Here is a 19,248-nt window from a genome sequence, read left to right on the forward strand (position 1 = left end):
TCGGAGCGCGTTGTCGGAAATTCCGATCGTGTGTACACAAATCCGACAGACAAAGTGCCACGCATGCTCAGAATAAATAAAGAGATTAAAGCTATTGGCCACTGCCCCGTTTATAGTCCCGACGTACATGTTTTACGTCACCGCGTTTAAAAACGATCGGATTTTCCGACAACTTTGTGTGACCGTGTGTATGCAAGACAAGTTTGAGCCAACATCCGTCGGAAAAAATCCTAGGATTTTGTTGTTGGAATGTCCGAACAAAGTCCTGACCGTGTGTACGCCCTATTACTGTGGCCAAACAACCCTGTCTTTATTTTATCAGTCCACAGTACATTTTTCAAGAAGGCCTGGTCTTTGCCTCTATGTTTAATGGCAAGCTGTAGTCTTGCTTTAAGTTCTTTTTTGACAGCAAAAGACTTTTTCCTTGCACATCTTCCATGTGGGTTCAACTGGTGCAATTTCATTCTGATTGTGGATGCATGCACCTTGACACCAACTGTTGCAAAAGTTAATTGCAGATCCCAGAATTCCATTTTCAGGTACTTAGAGACTTTTTCTTAGTACCACATGGTCAGTTTTTTGGCCTATTTTTCTGGGCATGCCAGTGCTGGACAATTTAGCAGTTATTTGAACTCTATACCATTTGTACATTATTTTCCCTACAGTGGAATGATTCATTTCAAATAATTTGGTGATTTTTAAAAAAATGGATTGTCAGACTTCTAGGCATCTACAACTTTTTTTGAGCACCCGTGACACCCCATGGCCGAAGAGTTTTGTCATAGGGGTAGAGATTAGTTCCCCATCAGGTCTGATAGAGCATGACAATAGGTAGATCCATAGCCACTATTCAGTCCAGCAGTGGCATTTGAAACAGCCTATTGCTGTGCTCTCTCAATCAAAAGTAAAGAGGACCTGATGCAATGATAATGATAATGTAAAAATGATCCAGGGACAATGATCACTGGGACAAATAGAGAAGTACACAGACAGCATTATAAACCTGACAGGGAGTTTAATCGTTCCTGCTATATAAAGAAGTGTATACAACACATACTGTACATATCATTTAAGATGCTTAAATATTGATTGGCTTAACGTGCAATAGCTTGTTACAATAATAATCAATAACAATAATAGTTCCTTTTATATTTGCAACTGTAAGTAAAAAATGTTCTCCTTTTACCTGGCTGGGTACTGTGGCAAAAATATGACGTGATGTGTCAGTTATTTAACATGTAAAAAAATATTTCAAAAGGTTAATCCATCCAGCTGTACTATAAATCAATCAAGTGCTGACACATAAATCTCATGTATAATTAACAGAACTTTTTTTATATCTATGGTATAAATCACCAGTAAGCAGTTACAAAAAGCAAGTTAAAAAATATGTTGACTTCTGTAAAATAGTATTGCTCATTATCTATCAATGAAAATATTTATGCATAATATTTTATAACTGAAAGTGATATTAAACTCACATTAACAGCTTTGCATATACCATTTTAATGGCAAATATAGTTAACGATTCTAGTTATGAACTTTAAAAGTCTCCCAGTTACCTCCACCTGGATTCTTTATACTCTGGCCTTCCACCTTTTTGCTCATTCCCAGCCACAGTGAAAAATTTGTGCAATGACCCTAGTGAGCTCCCAAACCTCTCATTTTTCCCTTCACTTCTGTTGTTTGGAATGAGCAGTGTACATTAGTTGCAGTCATGTGCACTGCTCTATGCACATTACAAATCCCATAGCCCATAGTCTATAGTTCCTAGTCCATCTCGGGAGTGAACAAGAGAGAGTGACTATGTTTCTACATGCAGTGAGACTATGAAGAGCAAATGCAGCCACACTCTAATAGGAAGTTAGACCACAGCAGCTAAAACAGTTGGGAAATAATTAAATACATTTCGGGCAATATATATAAATAATAAATTATTTTGTGTATAAGCTGTGTAAAAAATAAGCAAAATAATAGCTAATAAGATAGTGGTTACTAAAGCTGTTGTTGCAAGGATCAACTGTCTCTATATTTCAGCATATAGCTATTGCTGCTATCTTCTAATAGGGTGATAATATTAACTCTAAAATATCCGTGAATAAAATGTATATAAATGGCTGCAGTGGTGATATAATTCATATCTAAAAAAGCCATGAATAAAGAACAAATCCTTCTGCAGTCATTAATAATCAGTGATATGTGTAACCAATACAATAAATATTATCATAAAACAGTAGACATAAAAAATAGTGAACATTAAGGTTGTGCAATGACAGTCCACTTCAGTGCTATGTTAAAGTGCAGGTGATAAAAATATATAGAATTCTTGAAGGAGATAGATGGGTAGCAGCATATAAACAGTCTATAAGTATTCCTTCTATTCGATTCTGGCATATGAAGTGTAATGGGTATATATCCCTGCTGGTGGTGTCTCCTAGTGTGGTCTCACAAAACCCTCACCTTCAATTTGCAGTAAACAGGCATTCAGTGATTGTAGCTTTAAGATGTAACAATAGTCACTGGGAACCTCACTTTCTTTGTTACTATTTCTCCATCGTTTCTTCTATGTGGCTCCACTCTAATTTTCTCGGCAGTGGGGGAGATAAACAAATAGGGGAGGGGGAGAAAAGAAGGCTCCACTAGTGTGATATAGTTTTAAAATCGGAGGGGGTATTTATTTTAGGTATTGCTCTTACATTTAATTCATTAAAAACAGGCAGAGTAAATGAAAAACAGTCTGGCGTTCTCAGCGCCCTCTCACTTGTGCTTCAGATCGTGTGTACCGCTACAGCCAATCCCTACGCGTTACGACACCGTCACGTGTCTTCATCTGGGGAACTGGATTGGCTATTATGTGTTAGCTTATATATTATAGAACCGGAAATTCTAAAACCGCCATCTTACTTGTGGTTTGTATTCATTTCTCCCGGCGGCCATTTTTCTTGAGTTTAGGGAAGTTGAGTATCCTCCATTTTATTGAGGATATATGTTAATGTTCCACTATGTTATGGGCATCTATGTGGACAGCCGTTTTTTTGGTGGCAACTTGCTTTAGTGATATAGCATATTCTGGCTGCTGTGTATCATGAACGATGTTGTATTACGGGGATTTAGAACAAAATTACAACCAATTCTCATGCAATAGATTGTGATGGTGTCTTAGACAGCACATAGATATTGGGGATATGTGTAAAAATATAAATATATATTACACCGTCTCCGGATTTAATAATATATCATAGATATGGTTTAGGAGTTCCTTTCTTTTACAATGTGTTCTTGTGTATAGATGAAGCAGGCATGAGAGTGCTCTGGTAAATCAACCAGCCGATCTATTTTTATTCCATACACTATAATTAAACAATTGTAGGACAATAAATTGTTTAAAACGATTATAATCAAATAGAGACTTGATAAAAATATGAAATATAAAATATACATAGTTTTGATACCTTCTATGGGACACAGTCTAATTACACTGGTTACATAGTGGGCTGGTCACTCTTAATGTTCAAAAAAACTTAAACTAAAATCCATACACATTAAAAAATTGCATTAAAAATGACCATTCCCCATCCTGTCTTTTGGATAAGTAAATGGACACATTCGATACAAATATATATTAAAAGTAAATATTAAAAATTGTTTAAAAAACAGTTTAAATCGAACTCTACGTTCAGGCCCCCAGATACAAGGGTACGCAAAGTATGAATCCATTTGGATTCTTTACGGCTGATGTCTCGAACCAGGTGACTTCCTCTCCATGATGGTTTATGTTTTTCTATTTCCCAAAATTGGAGATGTGCAGGATCTTTATTATGTACTAATGCAAAATGTTTTGACACATTGTGTTTTGGGAAGCCAGATTTTATATTTTGTACATGTTCCTGTATTCGTGTTTTAAGTGCTCTTTTTGTGCGGCCTACGTATTGGAGGTTGCAGCTGCACTGCAACACATAGACCACTCCTTCTGTATGACATCCTATAAAATCTCTAATATTAAAAGTTTGTCCTGTATTAGTAGCTGTAAATTCTTTACGCTTTCCCTGAAATTTTTTCGCATGGCGTCACACATAGCAATTGTGACAGGGATAGAATCCTTTTCCTGAAAAAAATGTATATGTAGGTATCGGGGGAGGGTCAGTTACTGATTTCACGATTAGATCTCTGATAGTAGGTGCTCTTTTGTATACTATATTGGGCCTTTCTGGTAGTATTTCTTTAAGGTCCTTATCATTTTTTAAGATGTGCCAGTGTTTTTGGATCACTTTTGCTACATCTTTGTATTGTATATTGAAGTCTAATATTATACTAGGTACTTCTTGTTGGAATCTTTTCTTGGGGTGTTCTTCAAGCATTTACTTCCTGTCGATAAGGTTGACATGTTCGATCTGTTTTTTTATCCAATGATCATCATATCCTTTTGCCTTAAATCTTTCTCCAATCACCTGTGCTTGATTTCGATAGTCCTCCTCTTTAGTACAATTCCTTTTAAGTCTTGTGAGTTGGCCCTTTGGAATATTGTATAGCCACGGTTTGTAGTGACAGCTATCTGTTGACAGATAGTTGTTGGCATCTACATTTTTAAAGTGCGTTTTGTTTGCTATCCTTTGTCCCTCTAGGCTTATATTTAAATCTAGGAAGTTTATTTCTTTCTCGTCTATTTTCCATACCAAGTTGATATTTTTATCGTTGTCATTTAATTTGTTAAGAAACATTTCCAGGCTATTTTTATCTCCGTTCCAGACTATCACCACATTGTCTATAAATCTTTTGTACAACGTTAGTTCGGCGGGGGTATTTGTATATACCGCCGTTTCTTCCCACTGTGCCATAAATGCATTTGCCACCCCTGGTGCAAATTTGGCACCCATGGCTATTCCCACTGACTGTTTGAAATAGGTTTGGTTGTGCCAAAAATAATTACACTTAAGGCAAAAATCGAGGCATTTCATCAAATATTTTCTTTGTTTGCAGATTAGGGTACTATATTTCCTTAAGAGCCATTTAGTTGCTGAAATCGCATTGTGGTGTTGCACTATTGTGACGTCTGCGGTGGCCAGTAGAGTTCTTCCTTCTAATACTGGCACTGTATATAAAAGTTGTAGTGTGTGTTTGGTATCTTTTAAATACGCTTGGGTTTGCTGGACCGCTGGTTGTATAAAATAGTCTATGTATTGTCCCATTCTAGATGTTAAAGAGTCAATACTATTGACTATTGGTCTTCCAGGTGGGTTATCTTTATTCTTGTGGATTTTAGGGACTGTGTAGATTATCGGGATTCTACAAGTTTCTGGTATCAAGTATTTTGTTTCTTTTGGATTTAATATATTCTTCTTCATCCCTAGATTTACTAAAGCTTCCAGTTGTTTCTTATATTTGGTGGTTGGATTCCCAAGTAGTCTAGTATATGTTGTTTCATCTTGCAGCTGTCTGTTTAATTCAGCAAGATATTGTTCTTTTGACTGTAGAACTATTGCATCTCCCTTGTCTGCTGGCCTGATTATAATGTCTTTCCTTTCTGTCAGGCATTTTATGCCCTTTTTCACATGTATAGGGTCTGCAGCTTTTTTAATTTTTATGGAGTCTATATCTTGTAGAACTAGATTTTTGAAAACTTCCACATTTTGGTTATTAGACATTTGTGGGTTGAATAATGAAGCATTCCGTAATGTACTGTGTACTTCTGGCTGTGTAGTTCCACTCCTTGAATTTTCTGGCTTCCACAGGTTATTCATCACATATTTTTTAATGTTAATTTTCCTAATATATTTTTGAATCCCTATATATGTAGTGAATTTATTGAGATTATTTGTAGGTGCGTGTTTGAGGCCTTTGTCTAGTACTGCCAGCTCTTCTGTTGTGATCTGTTTTCCGCTTATGTTCACCACGTTTTCTCCAACTACTCTCTTTTTCTTTTGGAGTTTCTTCCCTGATCTCCATCCTCTCTTCGTTCTGGGGTGTTTCTTGTTTGATCTTCTTGGGGTCGTCTCCTGGGTGAATGGTGTACCTCTTGCGGGGGTCTTCGGGGGGAGTATTCTCTTCTCTCTCTCTCTAAAAAAGGCCTTTGTGTGTTGTAATTTTGTTGGTTTCCATAATAGTATGGGTTTTCATAGTATTGTTCTTGGTAATCCCTGATAGGGTCAAACCTGTTATACGTGGGAACCGGAGTACGTCCATATCCGTCATGGTATTCTTGTTGGTAGGGTGGTGTCCTATTTTCCCTTGGATTTCTTTCATTTTGTTGCCAATTTCTATTTTTAAATGGTTTCCTAAAGGGCTTCTTTCCTCCTCTTTTTGGGGTGTGTTGTCCATACCCATAATTGTTTCTTTGGCCATAATTGGTTCTTGGTGTGCCTCCATATGTATCTCTATCGTCTTTTCTTGTGGGGTTAGGGCCGTTTGGGTTGGATCTGTCTTGGTATGGACATGGTGTTTCTATCCGTCTTTCTCTTTCTTCCCATCTTGGTGGGTTAAGTATATGTGATGTTGTAGGATCTTGGATTCTAACTTCCCTTTCCGGTGTTGAATATGTGGATGCAGGAGGGGCTGGTTCAATTTTACTTTGCCATTTAAAGACTTGATCCATCTTATAATCTGTTATATCCCTTTGATATTTTTTCATTTTCCGATTTTGTACTTCTAGGTCTTTAGCGATTAAATCTTTATTGAGTTGGGTTGCCAGTCTCTTCAACTCCGTAGTTTCTTTAAGCGGTTCCATTTTCTGCTTGATTTCTTCTATTTGTTGTTCTAGTATTGCAGTTTTCTTGCGTTTGTGTTCTAGTAGGAATTTTAAATCTTCTATGCTTTTGTTATTGAAGAACGCAAACCATTCTTCCATTGATTCTTTATCAGTTAGCCCATCATTTGGTGGTAATTCCCACCTTAATCTCCTGGGGACAATATTTTCTCGAATATATCTTTCAAATGTATTAGTGTCCCACCAAAGATTGATTTTTTTCTCCATATGATGTCCTAATTTTCTAGTCATACTTTCTAGATCTGTATTAAGTGTTTTATTCTGTGAGTTTAATACCTCATCTAAATTTACTTTTCTATTTTCAATATATGTGAACACATCCATATTAGCAGCAAAGGTGTGTATATGTGAAATCTAAAACAATAAAGCTAAAAAGTGTCCTTCGCGCTGGTGAATGGTAAAATACAAATACGGTGGTGACTAGGTTGTTTTAAATATGAATATTGCTATAACGAATTTTGCTGCAATATCATCACTTTTTCGTTATAGCAATATTCATATTTAAAACAACCTAGTCACCACCGTATTTGTATTTTACCATTCACCAGCGCGAAGGACATTTTTTAGCTTTATTGTTTTAAAAAACAATTGGGAGATTTGGGGGAATTGGGAGATTTGGAGGAGGCTAAGAGCAATAGAAGGTACTTTTTGAAGTTAATACGGTACCTGTATTGAGTTTTTCTTTTTTTTTTAAGTTTAATGTCACTCTGAGCTGCATCAGAATATCTGACAGGTATAGAAAGGTCGTGTAAAATACATAACAAATTCACTTAAAGTATAACTAAAGGCAAAACTTTTTTCAGCTTTGGATAGAGTGGAGAGGGATTAGAACATCTGCCAATTTTTATTGCTGGCTGTGCCCCCATTTAGGAGATCCACCCTCTCTATTTGTCCTAGTTACCATTATCATTAAAAGTGAAAGTAAAAGAAAATCCCAAATTCTGGGGTGTCCCCAGAAAAGTAATGAAGAGGAAATCTTCCAATGGAGACACTGGTTCTGGTGACCTGGGGGTCCCCAAGGAATTCCCTTAATTTACAGGAATTTCCTTTAACTTCCTGTCTGGCTATGGGAAAATCTACAAAATGGGACAGAAATGAAAAAAAATCTGACAGGGGTTATAACCCTCACTTGCTCTATTCAAAATGAAATAAACATTTTTTGCCTGTAGTTCTACTTTAAGGTGACCTTGTCGCTCAAAAATAAAGTGCCAGGAGATATAAAGTACAGGAGTTTTAAGTGCTATGAGTTAGTCCCAAATGCTGGAGCACTCTGATCTGGCAAAGCTCTGGTACTCTATTGTAAAGCTGGCTTCCCCCATTCCAACTCCTGCACTCTTCTACTGTGAAGGGCCAACAGGAATGTTTAAAGCGGAGTTCCACCCAACTTTACTACTAGGTCTTAAATTAAAGATTACACGTCCACCCCTCGTTTTTGGATATATATATATTTTTTATTTTTTTTCTTACCTTTTATGCAGTACAAAGGTGTACTTCTGTCCCAGCCTCACCACGGCGAGGTACGTAATTTCATCTTCTGCCTCATGCCCCCCCTGCTACCTTCTGGGACTTGTGTGTGTCCCAGAAGATGACGGGGCCATCTAGAAAGCGCCACGCGACTCGCACATGTGCAGTAGGAAACCAGCTATGAAGCCTGAAGGCTCCACTGCCGGTTTCCCTTTGCTGCAATGGTGGTGCCTGGACCTGAGCCAATGGATGGGGGGCTTCCTGAACAGGCAAGTGTCCTTATAAAGTATTTGAAGCTGCTGACTTTAAAAATAAAAAAAAACTTTTTTGAGGCTGGAACTCCGCTATAATAACCACTATAACTTTATTTTTTTGAAAGTGACTTTCAAAACATGTTTCTAAATGCAATGTACATTAACCCTTTTTGGGGTTTCCTAAATATGCCATTCACCCTGTTGTGAATCACATCTGTGTACAGCCTTCCCAACAATGACACAAATACATGGGACAGAACTAAAAACATTCAGAGTACTTACATTCTTAACAATTAGATTTGCTACACACAGTGCACATGATGAGGGGACACCCTTTAAAATACTGTCAGCCACTGCACTGGTATTGTTGATAGAAAGGCAGATAAATCTGTCTGTGCTGGGCACTGAGGTTGGAGTAGTGTCCATACTGGATACACCTTCCTCAGTGTGCTCCCTCTCTCTCCAGCTACTGCACCCGTCATACTGATAAGTACATGGACAATGAGTTTTGTAGTAAGAGTGGATGTAAATTAATTGGGAAATCTATAGCCACTATTTAGTGGCTTTTGAATGGGCATTCCCATATATTGGTAATGACACCACCACCATCCCTGGAACCTTTGTTTACATTTAGGATAGATTACCCAACTGACAGCCGAATGGACTGGAGATACAGAATGTGTAAGAAGTTGTCACATACATGACAGCTGCCCAGCACAGACATTCCCCACCCTGAGCACTGGCCTACATCCATACGCCAGCTCACAGCTGGTATCAATTACTGCTACTTTCATAATCTGCAAACTGGTGGTAATTCTTTAGTAAAATTATCACTACCAAAGTGGCACGTCCTTAGATGTGTTGCCTACGTTAGTAATGTTATCCAAACTCTAGCAAATGCTTGTTTGAATTAGATGCGGGTTATTTCTTAAAGAAACTACTGCCAGCAAAGCCCTTTCCTGACACAGCATGACAGCATATACGTATGGTAGGCTTCGCCCCCTGCCCTATTTCAGGACCGGTTATACAATATAAGTAAGTCTTTTCCCTGCAGGCATTCTCTTTTTTCCTCACTGCTACAGCCGGTTATGCTGTTGCTGAAAGCAAGATTTTTCTTTTCCCTCACCTTGCTGGATTCATCTGGCCATCCTGCACAGGTTCAAGCCTCTCTTGTGACGAAACTCCCCGTTGTACAGGCTGCAAATCACCTATATGGAGGAGACCTCCCCTCTCAGGATCCAGGATGAGGGGGGTGGTGGCATCTGGTCTCTAGGGATTTCTCTTTCATCATGACTCCATGGATGGACATTCATTGGACTTCCTGTTTGGGCATGAAGCGTGCAGGTGGTAAAGGAACCACATGGTGCACAAATCCATAGTATTTAGTTACTGCTGCAAGTATGTTGTTAACTTGCACCACTGAAAGCATATGTCACACATGTGAATTTTTCTGGCTTGTCCATAGCTTCAGTCTGTTTACTATTGCCTCACAGGTTGTGGTTTGTGTCTGCAATACTGCTAATGGTGATAGCAGGTGTGCTGTGCTGGGCTGAAGCCTTCCTATTAACTCAGCAAGGCCTGGTCCTACAGGCTTGACTTATTGTCTGCAGGTATGCTGTTAGCTTGCATCACTGAAAGCGTATATCACATATGTGAATCTTACTGGCTGTCCATAGTGCCATTTTGCTTACTAATGCTTCACACGTTGTATCTGTGTCTACAGTATTGCCAATGCTTAGGTTGATTTCAGGTGGAGCTGAGCCTTTCCTATCAACGCAGGGCCTGGCCCTGCAGGCTGGGCTTTCTGTGTATTAATGCTTGGTTGTGGTATGGACCTTTTTTTGCGGTACATGTGTCTAAGGTAAGTTTAACCTGCTAGTGCTAATTGTCTGATGACTATTAACCTGCACTGTTTGCCTGTGATTATATTGACTCGACAGTACCATGACTGCTATGCGTTTATTACTATGCATTTACATGCCGACCTTGATGCTAAAATGAAAGTCAGGATCTGCTTAGCTACATTTCCTTAGTCCTTTACCTGTTAGCAATGTGTAATTGCTTCTGTTATTTGTGGTACACCACAGAGGGATATGTGGTTTGCTGCTTGTAGTGGTTACTACTGATGTTTTTTTTAACAAATACTCCCAGGCATGGCTCCAGTCTTTCAGCTTATCCGTGGGCCAGTAGCAATCAGCCTTCCTAGAGACCAGCAACATTCATTAAGGTGGGGCAGGTAGGTATATTCTATATCTTAAAAGAGTGCACATTATGGGCATAATGGATTGTAAATCTCTCCAGCCCTCAACGCCAACACCACTTCTCAGTAAGATCAGAGTCAACCTGCTTCTGCAACAGGGACAGGTCCTCTTTAGCCCTGAAGGAACCACTATGTATTTAACTGCCAGAAGAGGCAGACCAAGTTAATCTCTACAATAATCATCAGGGGCGATAGTGGACTGGTGGTAGCTGGTGTGTCAGCCAAAATGCATGCCAAGTTGCTGGCCAGAGGCAGTGGCAAATGGGCAGAGACTGAGAAGGCTTATAGTCACTAATAGTTCCATACCAAGCCTAATCAAACAGCTGTGTTTATTTAAAGGCAATCTCTACCTCAGAAGCAGTTGGCCTGGGTGTCTTTATCAGACTGGCCAGATAGGTCATCCTTAGCTTGCTTCTAGTAAGTAGCTATGGCAAGTTGACATATCAGAAGCAAAATGTGTATGTTTTAACTCTGTCAAAACTGACTGTGTGGATCTCTATCCAATAATGCTCAGGTACTAAGCTAATCAAACAACTAAGTTGTTTAAAGGGTACCTCTGCCTCAAAAGCAGCTGGCCAAACAGGCTTCATCAGATTAACCATGGGTGCCATTCTGCCAGCAGAAAAGCAATATACTTTGCAGAGGCCCTGGGACAGTGAATGGATCTTGAGATGAAGAAGGTTCATACTGCTATTAAGTAGTGTTTTGTGACCTGCGGTTGAGCTCACTTCAGTAGCCAGACTGTCAGGCTCTCAGACAAGATGAAAGCAGAGCTCTGGCCAGTGATAATCTCTCTATGATAGCTGATCCTAGAGTGAAAATGAAGTAGCCAGTGATGCAGTTCAGCCACTGTGGATACAAGACTGTATGCTGCTTCTCTGGTAGTCCGTTGTGGTCGTTTAACCCCTTATGGCTCATCCCACAATAACACATACAGCTTTTAAGTCACAGTGGTGACTGTTCAAGTCAGATCCGGTGATATCTAGAAGGGGGATTAATCCCTTATGACCAGAGGATACCCAAAAGGCAAAGTAACGAAAATCGAATGACAGGTTAAACCTGGGAAAACTATAGAAGAGAGTAAAGAATCAATAATCATCTTTATTTGTCTGCCTAAACCCAAATCTGCCCATGTCGCCCAGTGGGGTCGGCTGACAGAATTATATGTAAATTTGAGCTATAGAATCCATGGGTCCTGTGCATTATGGAAGCCATTGGAATTTTCATTCCTCTCTTTCAACTCATTGTATTCCCTCCACAAGGGTTATGACTGAATGTTCTTTGGTCAAAACTAATGCCCTGTACACACGATCGGACATTTATCGGACATTCCGACAACAAAATCCATGGATTTTTTCTGACAGATGTTGGCTCAAACTTGCTTTGCATACACACGGTCGCACGTTGCAAGTTGTCGGAAAATCCGATCGTTCTGAATGCAGTGACGTAAAACACGTACGTCGGGACTATAAGCGGGGCGGTAGCCAATAGCTTTCGTCTCTAAATTTATTCTGGGCATGCGTGGCACTTTGTGTGTCGGAATTGTCCACACACAGTCGGAATTTACGCAAGCGGATTTTGTTGTCGGAAAATTTTATACCTTGCTCTCAAACTTTGTGTGTCGGAAATTCCGATGGAAAAAGTCTGATGGAGCCCACACACGGTCGGAATTTCTGACAACAAGCTCCAATCGCACATATTCCGTCAGAAAGTCCGACCGTGTGTACAGGGCATTAGACTTGGTTAACAAGCAGAAGATTTAGGATCCAAAACTGCATATGGCATTGTTGCAATCAATCTCTCCAGTCAGCAGTAAGGCTTGGCTTCCACAGATCGTACCCCATGATTTCTAAGGAGTACAGTTCATAGCGGTGTGACTTCAAAATGCAGCAACTTCAAAGTAGTCCCTGCACTACTTTGATCCCACTTCGATGCAACTGGGGACCATGGACCTCAAGAATACACAGGCATTGCTTTAAGTCTTATAAAAGTTGCAGCAAAGTCACACAACTTTAGGTCGCAATAGTGGAAACCTAGGCTAAGATTGTAGATTGTCTTTAGACCTAGCAGGTGTGTGTGTGTGTGTGTATACTGTATACACACTTTGAGACACCCATGCTTCTGCAAGTACCTTCACTTGGCCATTCGAGAGTTCACTACGAGTTCATCTAGCAGACTTTGGCCTTTCCACAAATTCCGAGCATTTCCCAGGATATTAGGTCCAGTAGTAGCCGTCTTGCGGGAGCAAGATCTTCTGGTGAGCCTTGTTTGGGCAATAGCCTGGCACAATGTTTTCCAGGTCCTGGAAAAAGTTCTAGTTCAGACTCTGATCGAATTGGGAGGAGCCATCATCGAGAGACCCACTAGTCTCATTATAGCAATAACCTGCCTGGAAGCAGTTTTGAATCTCTGAAGAATACAGTAGAGTTACCCTCAGAGAGAGAGCAACAGTATAAGTATCTAATTTGAACAAATTATAGCTCTTTCCCATTGGTTGCATCCCACGGTCGCAAAAGGGTAAAGAAGTAGCCTGTAGTAACCCATATGGTCCGAGGGGCTCAATGGAAGGTTGACAACTGTATTAACTGGTTTTGTAGTAAGGGAAGACTTGCTTCCTGCACCAGGAACAGTGACTCCACAGCTCCTGTTGGCTGCAGCTGCTGGTTCTGTGTATTGATTATACTTGTCCTTGCCTGGGAGTTTTTTTGCATATATTGTATATATATTTGTATATTTCTTATTCACATGTGTACATGAATATATATACACTTGTTTTTTATCCCTTTCTTCCCTCTTTCCCCGTTTCTTTGTTTTTTCTTATACCATGGATTTTCTAGAGGAAATAGAGTGATCCAAGTATGGTATTCTGAATGACCTATATACCACATTACCATTCTCCCTGTTTAGTGCTAATGCAGTACTAAGCAAAAATATTAGATATGTCTTCTGTGGCGAATTCAAAAAACTTGAACGTTGGATGCACTCCATATTTTCTGAACAAATACCTTGAAAATAGAATCTCACCTAGGGCTTGAGAATAATTAAAGATTGCTCTTTTCTTGGGCCTGAGGAAGCCAAAGAATGGTTTGTATTTCGGAATTTGGAACTACTAAGTGGATTGATATTTTAATCAAACACAGAGTGGCCAAATACGAACAACTTACCCATCAAGTACAATTACTGTCTCAGGAGATCAGGGATATGGGTCAGCCAGTTCCCCTGTCTTAGTTTGATATTTTTAAAAGGAACACTAAAAATAAGACGATGATCTTCTGAAAAACAAGTTAGGAAAATTTCGGCGTGATCTCAATGATTACACTAATAACAGAGTGTTCACATGGATGATCAAATCTCCAGTACCTCACCCCCCAACTTGCATCCACGTAATGAACCCCAATCTCAACTCCATAACACTTCTAACATTCCATCTCTCCTTTTTTTGCCTACACCAACTGCATCCCATTCTTTATCATATCCTTCATCACACATCCCAAAACCACATCCCATAAAAAAATCACAAAAGTCTAGACCCAATACTCCATACAATACTACTACCAAAAAAGCTCATCACGATAATAAATTACACAAGGATATCAATGTAGGACAGAGCAAACTATGCAGGGATTTGCAAAAATTCTACAATAGGAACAAAGTGATTCCCATATCCTGTATCTCATCTACTACACCTGAGCTACAAGAACCTAAACATATGAATCCCACTAATTTGTCGAATAAAGACTCGGCGACTCTCTTAAACCCCGGCCCAGCATCAGTATTCCAGCCTCCACCATGTGTGCAATCTGTAAACAATGGAGCCAGTGTTCCTTCTCCTCCCAGAGAAGTTACAGCCATCTCTAGATCTATTCTTACACCTTCTACCAAACATAGGATTCCTTCTACACTTCCTTGTTCTGTTGCTACTAATAGCCTCCTTAGCTTTGGGTCCCAATCACCAGTGGATATGGGTCACTACCCTTTGGCTAGTGATCCTTCTTTTTTAGTAATGAACCCCTTTCCAGCAGCTCCGCGAAAAAGAAAACACGACGGAGAGGCTGTAGAGGGGGAAGAAACAAACAGAGGAGCAAGCCACCACAAACTTCGGAAACTATAAAGATTTTTAATCTTTCCAAACATGTCCTTCCCCTGCAGAAACAACATTACTCAGCAAGGGTTTAAACTTTGCACCCACTTCTAAGCCAGATCCATATGTGCTATACAAAGATTTTAACAAATATATAAGACATCTTACACTTAAAAGATTCTTTGAAATCCAAAAGACAAAACATCCCAAGGCTGCTAGCACTTCTTATACTGATGAATCCACTCCGCTGCAGACCACATCTGTTGAGTTCAGTTTTGACACGAACATGATGGATCAACATCAAAGAAGCGTATCGTCTTCTTGCTGATACCTCCACATACAGGAAACTATCCAAGGATCCCCTTCCTGAGTATAAATCCGAAATCAATCTCCTAATAGAAAGGGCAACAAAATCTCACATTCTGGAAAAATCTGAAGCTTCATTTCTAATTAAGGATTTTTACCGTACCCCCTATTTTTATCACATCCCCAAAGTCCACAAAAGTCTAACCAATCCCCCCGGCAGGCCCATTATAGCAGCCATGGATAGCATAACTTCAGGGCTTTCCAAGTACATAGATTATTACCTCCAGCCTCTGGCTCAGGGCCTTCAGTCCTACATTAGGGACGGTACTCATCTTTTGGAGTTACTTGAACCATATTCCTGGAATGGTGATTATATCTGGATGTCATTAAATGTTAGCTCCTTATACACATCCATCCCACATACTTTTGGACTTGCAGCTCTCCGTCATTTTCTGTTCCAGGACCAGTATATGAATGACAGACAAGCTGCATTCATTTTGGATTGTACTGAATTCTGTCTTGAACACAATTGTTTTGCCTTTGGCGATCAATTTTATGTGCAAGTCCAAGGCACTGCGATGGGCGCTAATTTTGCTCCCTCATATGCCAACTTAGCAATGGGTCTCTGGAAACACAAGTACATATGGAACAATAATCCTTATTTAAGGCATCTTGTGTACTACGGCAGGTATATAGATGACATTGTTATCATCTGGAATGGTTCCCCTCAGGATACACTAGATTTTGTCAACCACTGCAATAACAATCCCCATGGCCTAAGATTCACTTATGTTTCTGATGCGGAGAAATTGGCATTCTTGGACTTAGAGCTATATCATGATGGTGACACTATACACGCCAGAAATTACTCCAAACCAACTGCTGGCAATTCACTGTTACACTACAAAAGTTGCCACTACCACAAGTGGAAGAATAATATTCCAAGAGGCCAATTTTGCCGCCTCAAATGTAATTGTACCAATCACCTAGATTTCATCAGGGAGAGTAGTGTGCTCAGTGTCAAACTGAGATATAAGGGATACCCAGAATCACTTATCCAGGAGGCATATATGCAATATTCATCAGATACCCCCTCACAGAGTAAAAAAGAAGCTACTGACCAGTCAGTCCGCTTCACCACCAGATTCCATCATGATCACAAAAAAATGGAATCTATCCTCAAAAAGCATTGGCCAAAACTTCTAGAGGACCTTCATTTAAAAACTCTTCTACCCAAATTCCCCATAGTAACTTATAGAAGAGCACTCAATGTCAAAAATAAAATTGCCCCTAGTAAGCTGAAACCCTTGTCTTCACAGTCCAGTTCATGCTTATGCTTACTCCCACTACATGGCATGTTTCAGTGCAAAAAAGCCCTATGCAAAACTTGCAATTATGTACAACATGGCCAGAAACACTTCTCCACAAAGGGCAAGACCTATGACATCAATTAGTTTTATAACTGCTCATCTGATTTTGTAGTTTATTGCCTATATTGTCCCTGTCATTTATTATATGTAGGCCGTACCATCCGCTCCTTAAGACAAAGATTTGGAGAACATCGCAGAAAGATAGAGGAAGGAAAAGATAAACATAGTGTCCCTCGCCATTTTTCCAAATGCCAAAAAGGCTCTACTCATGGCCTAAAGGTATGGGTCCTAGAACAAATGCCGAAAAATCTATCTGAAGCAGAGAGGTTTTTCAGGCTATGTGAAAGCGAAACCTTTTGGATATATTCCCTCGATGCTTTGTCACCTGGGGGAATTAACGAGACTTTTAAATTGTCTACGATCCTATAATGATTAATTTTGCTTTTTTCCCTTCCCCTCTACCCCTCCCTAATCCTGAGTTTTTCTACCATTGAATAAAATATATCATGGTTATTCAATATCTATGAATAGGATAGTGTCAAATATAGCTAGGTATATATATACATATGTATGCAACTAAGTCCTTCAAAGATTCATATATATCTTCTTTCTTCTTTTCCCTCCCTTTTTATTCCTTTCAAATACCAGTTGTTTTTAATGTTTATTGCCCAGTGCTTATATATCTCTCCAAACATGCTTTTATTGATGATTATGTTATGGTGTTTTTCCACATACTGATCCCACCAGTTTTTGAATTTATTTATCCTTTAATATCCCCCATATATTGTTCTTATATATTGTCCATCTGACTATACAATTTATATGCTTTTAACATAATTCATTTATAGTCATTTTTATCTTCATCAAATTGTTCTATATACAAAAATATATATTTTCCCTATTAGACCCCCATCCTTTTTTATCCATAGAGTCCCTTTGCATTTGCCATATATAATTTATTTGCTGTTGGAGTCCTTCTATCTAGATTGTGTTGTTGTATACAATCTCCACTAGATGGCTCCAAGTGCTAGCACATATAAGGCCCTTAAGAGCCTTTGTCCTCTACTTGAGGAAGGCGCGCGCCTGTACAACACAGTGCGCATGCACCAAAACGTCGTTGCACTGCTAGTGATGTCACCGTGCCAGAGGCCTGCGTTCCACAGCTCATCCGAGCCAAGCCTCGTACCCAATCCCTAGGATAGAGCCTACACATCCTGCTGGATGGGACTGTTTCTTCTCTCCTATGGACAGATTTTTTACAAACAGGCTACTCACGCTGGGACATCACTACCTGAGGATAATCTGTGCTCTACTTGCTTTTTATTACATGTAAGTGGACATATTCGTTTTGTATAATAAAGATATCTAACTGATCCTGATCTGGAGGCGCTTTTTTTCTGCTTATCAATTTCATTGAGGAGAAATAGGATAGTCACTCAGCATAACAGGATAGTCACTCAGCATCAGCATAGGCAGTCTTCAAGGGATCTCACATTCATAAAAAAATTAATAGGTTACATCAGCATCAGGTGCTTGGTAGCGGGTGATCCAAGACTGATTCATTTTTTGAAGGTGAGCCGATCAACCGAGTCTGTGGACAGGTGCACACTGTGATCAGTTACAAAGACACCAGCAGCACTGAATGTGCATTCAGATAGAACACTGGATGCAGGACAGGCCAGTAGCTCAATTGTATACTGTGCAAGCTCTGATCAGTGATCCATCCTCTAAACCCAGTAACCCAGTGGATTTTGGGTTGGAAAGGTCTCCAAGTTTGATCTTGCCCCAAGGTATTCCTGCACCATGTAAATCAGACGCTGGTGATGGTTGCTGGAACCGATCAGACCTTGGGGCTGCAGACTAAAAAATTGTCTGACTGCATTGGTCAGATGGCCACCTTCTCCACCGCTCCTTCTGTGACTGACCAAAGCCTCAGCAACACGTTGCCCAGGAGGACCAGGAAATTGCAACCTCCCAGGCTCTGGAAACGCATTGCACAAACCTTTCTGTGAGGCCTCCCGAAGATGTTTCATCCTCTGCTCCCTCTGCGAAGGCTGGATAAGTTCCGCAACCTTACTCTTGTAACGTGGATCAAGAAGGGTTGCCAGCCAGTACTGATCCCTCTCCTTGATAAAACGATTCAGAGGGTCCTTTCGCGGGCTTTGCAGGATCAGGGAGGCCATGCAGCGTAGGTTTTCTGAGGCATTTGGTCCAGAGTCCTCTGGGTCACTAAGAATGACATGATCCGCAGCCACCTCCTCCCAGCCACGTACAAGTCCATGGGTTTCTGGGGACAGAAAACGATCCCTTGAAGACTGCTGCTGAGTGCCATGATGCTGACACAATCCTCCTCCTCCTCCTCTTCCTATGTGATAGGCGGGCCTGCAGGAATACTGTCTGGATAAAGGGGGGCCTTGAGCGGTAAGGAAGTCCTCCTCTTCCTCCCTCTGTTCTGCCTCAAGTACCCTGTCCATTATTCCACGCAGCGTGTGCTCCAACAGCATGACAAGAGGGACAGTATCACTGATGCATGCACTGTCACTGCTCACCATCCTCGTGGCCTCCTCAAATGGTGACAGGACAGTGCATGCATCCTTGATCATTATTCACTGGCATGGCGAAAAAAAGCCAAGCTCCCCTGACCCTGTCCTGGTGCCATACTTGCACAGGTACTCATTGATGGCCCTCTGCTGCACGTGCAGCCACTGCAGAATTGCCAAAGTTGAGTTCCACCTGGTGAGCATGTGACAGAG

The sequence above is a fragment of the Aquarana catesbeiana genome, linkage group LG04 (genome assembly GCF_042186555.1).
Source record: "Aquarana catesbeiana isolate 2022-GZ linkage group LG04, ASM4218655v1, whole genome shotgun sequence".
Lineage (NCBI taxonomy): Eukaryota > Metazoa > Chordata > Amphibia > Anura > Ranidae > Aquarana > Aquarana catesbeiana.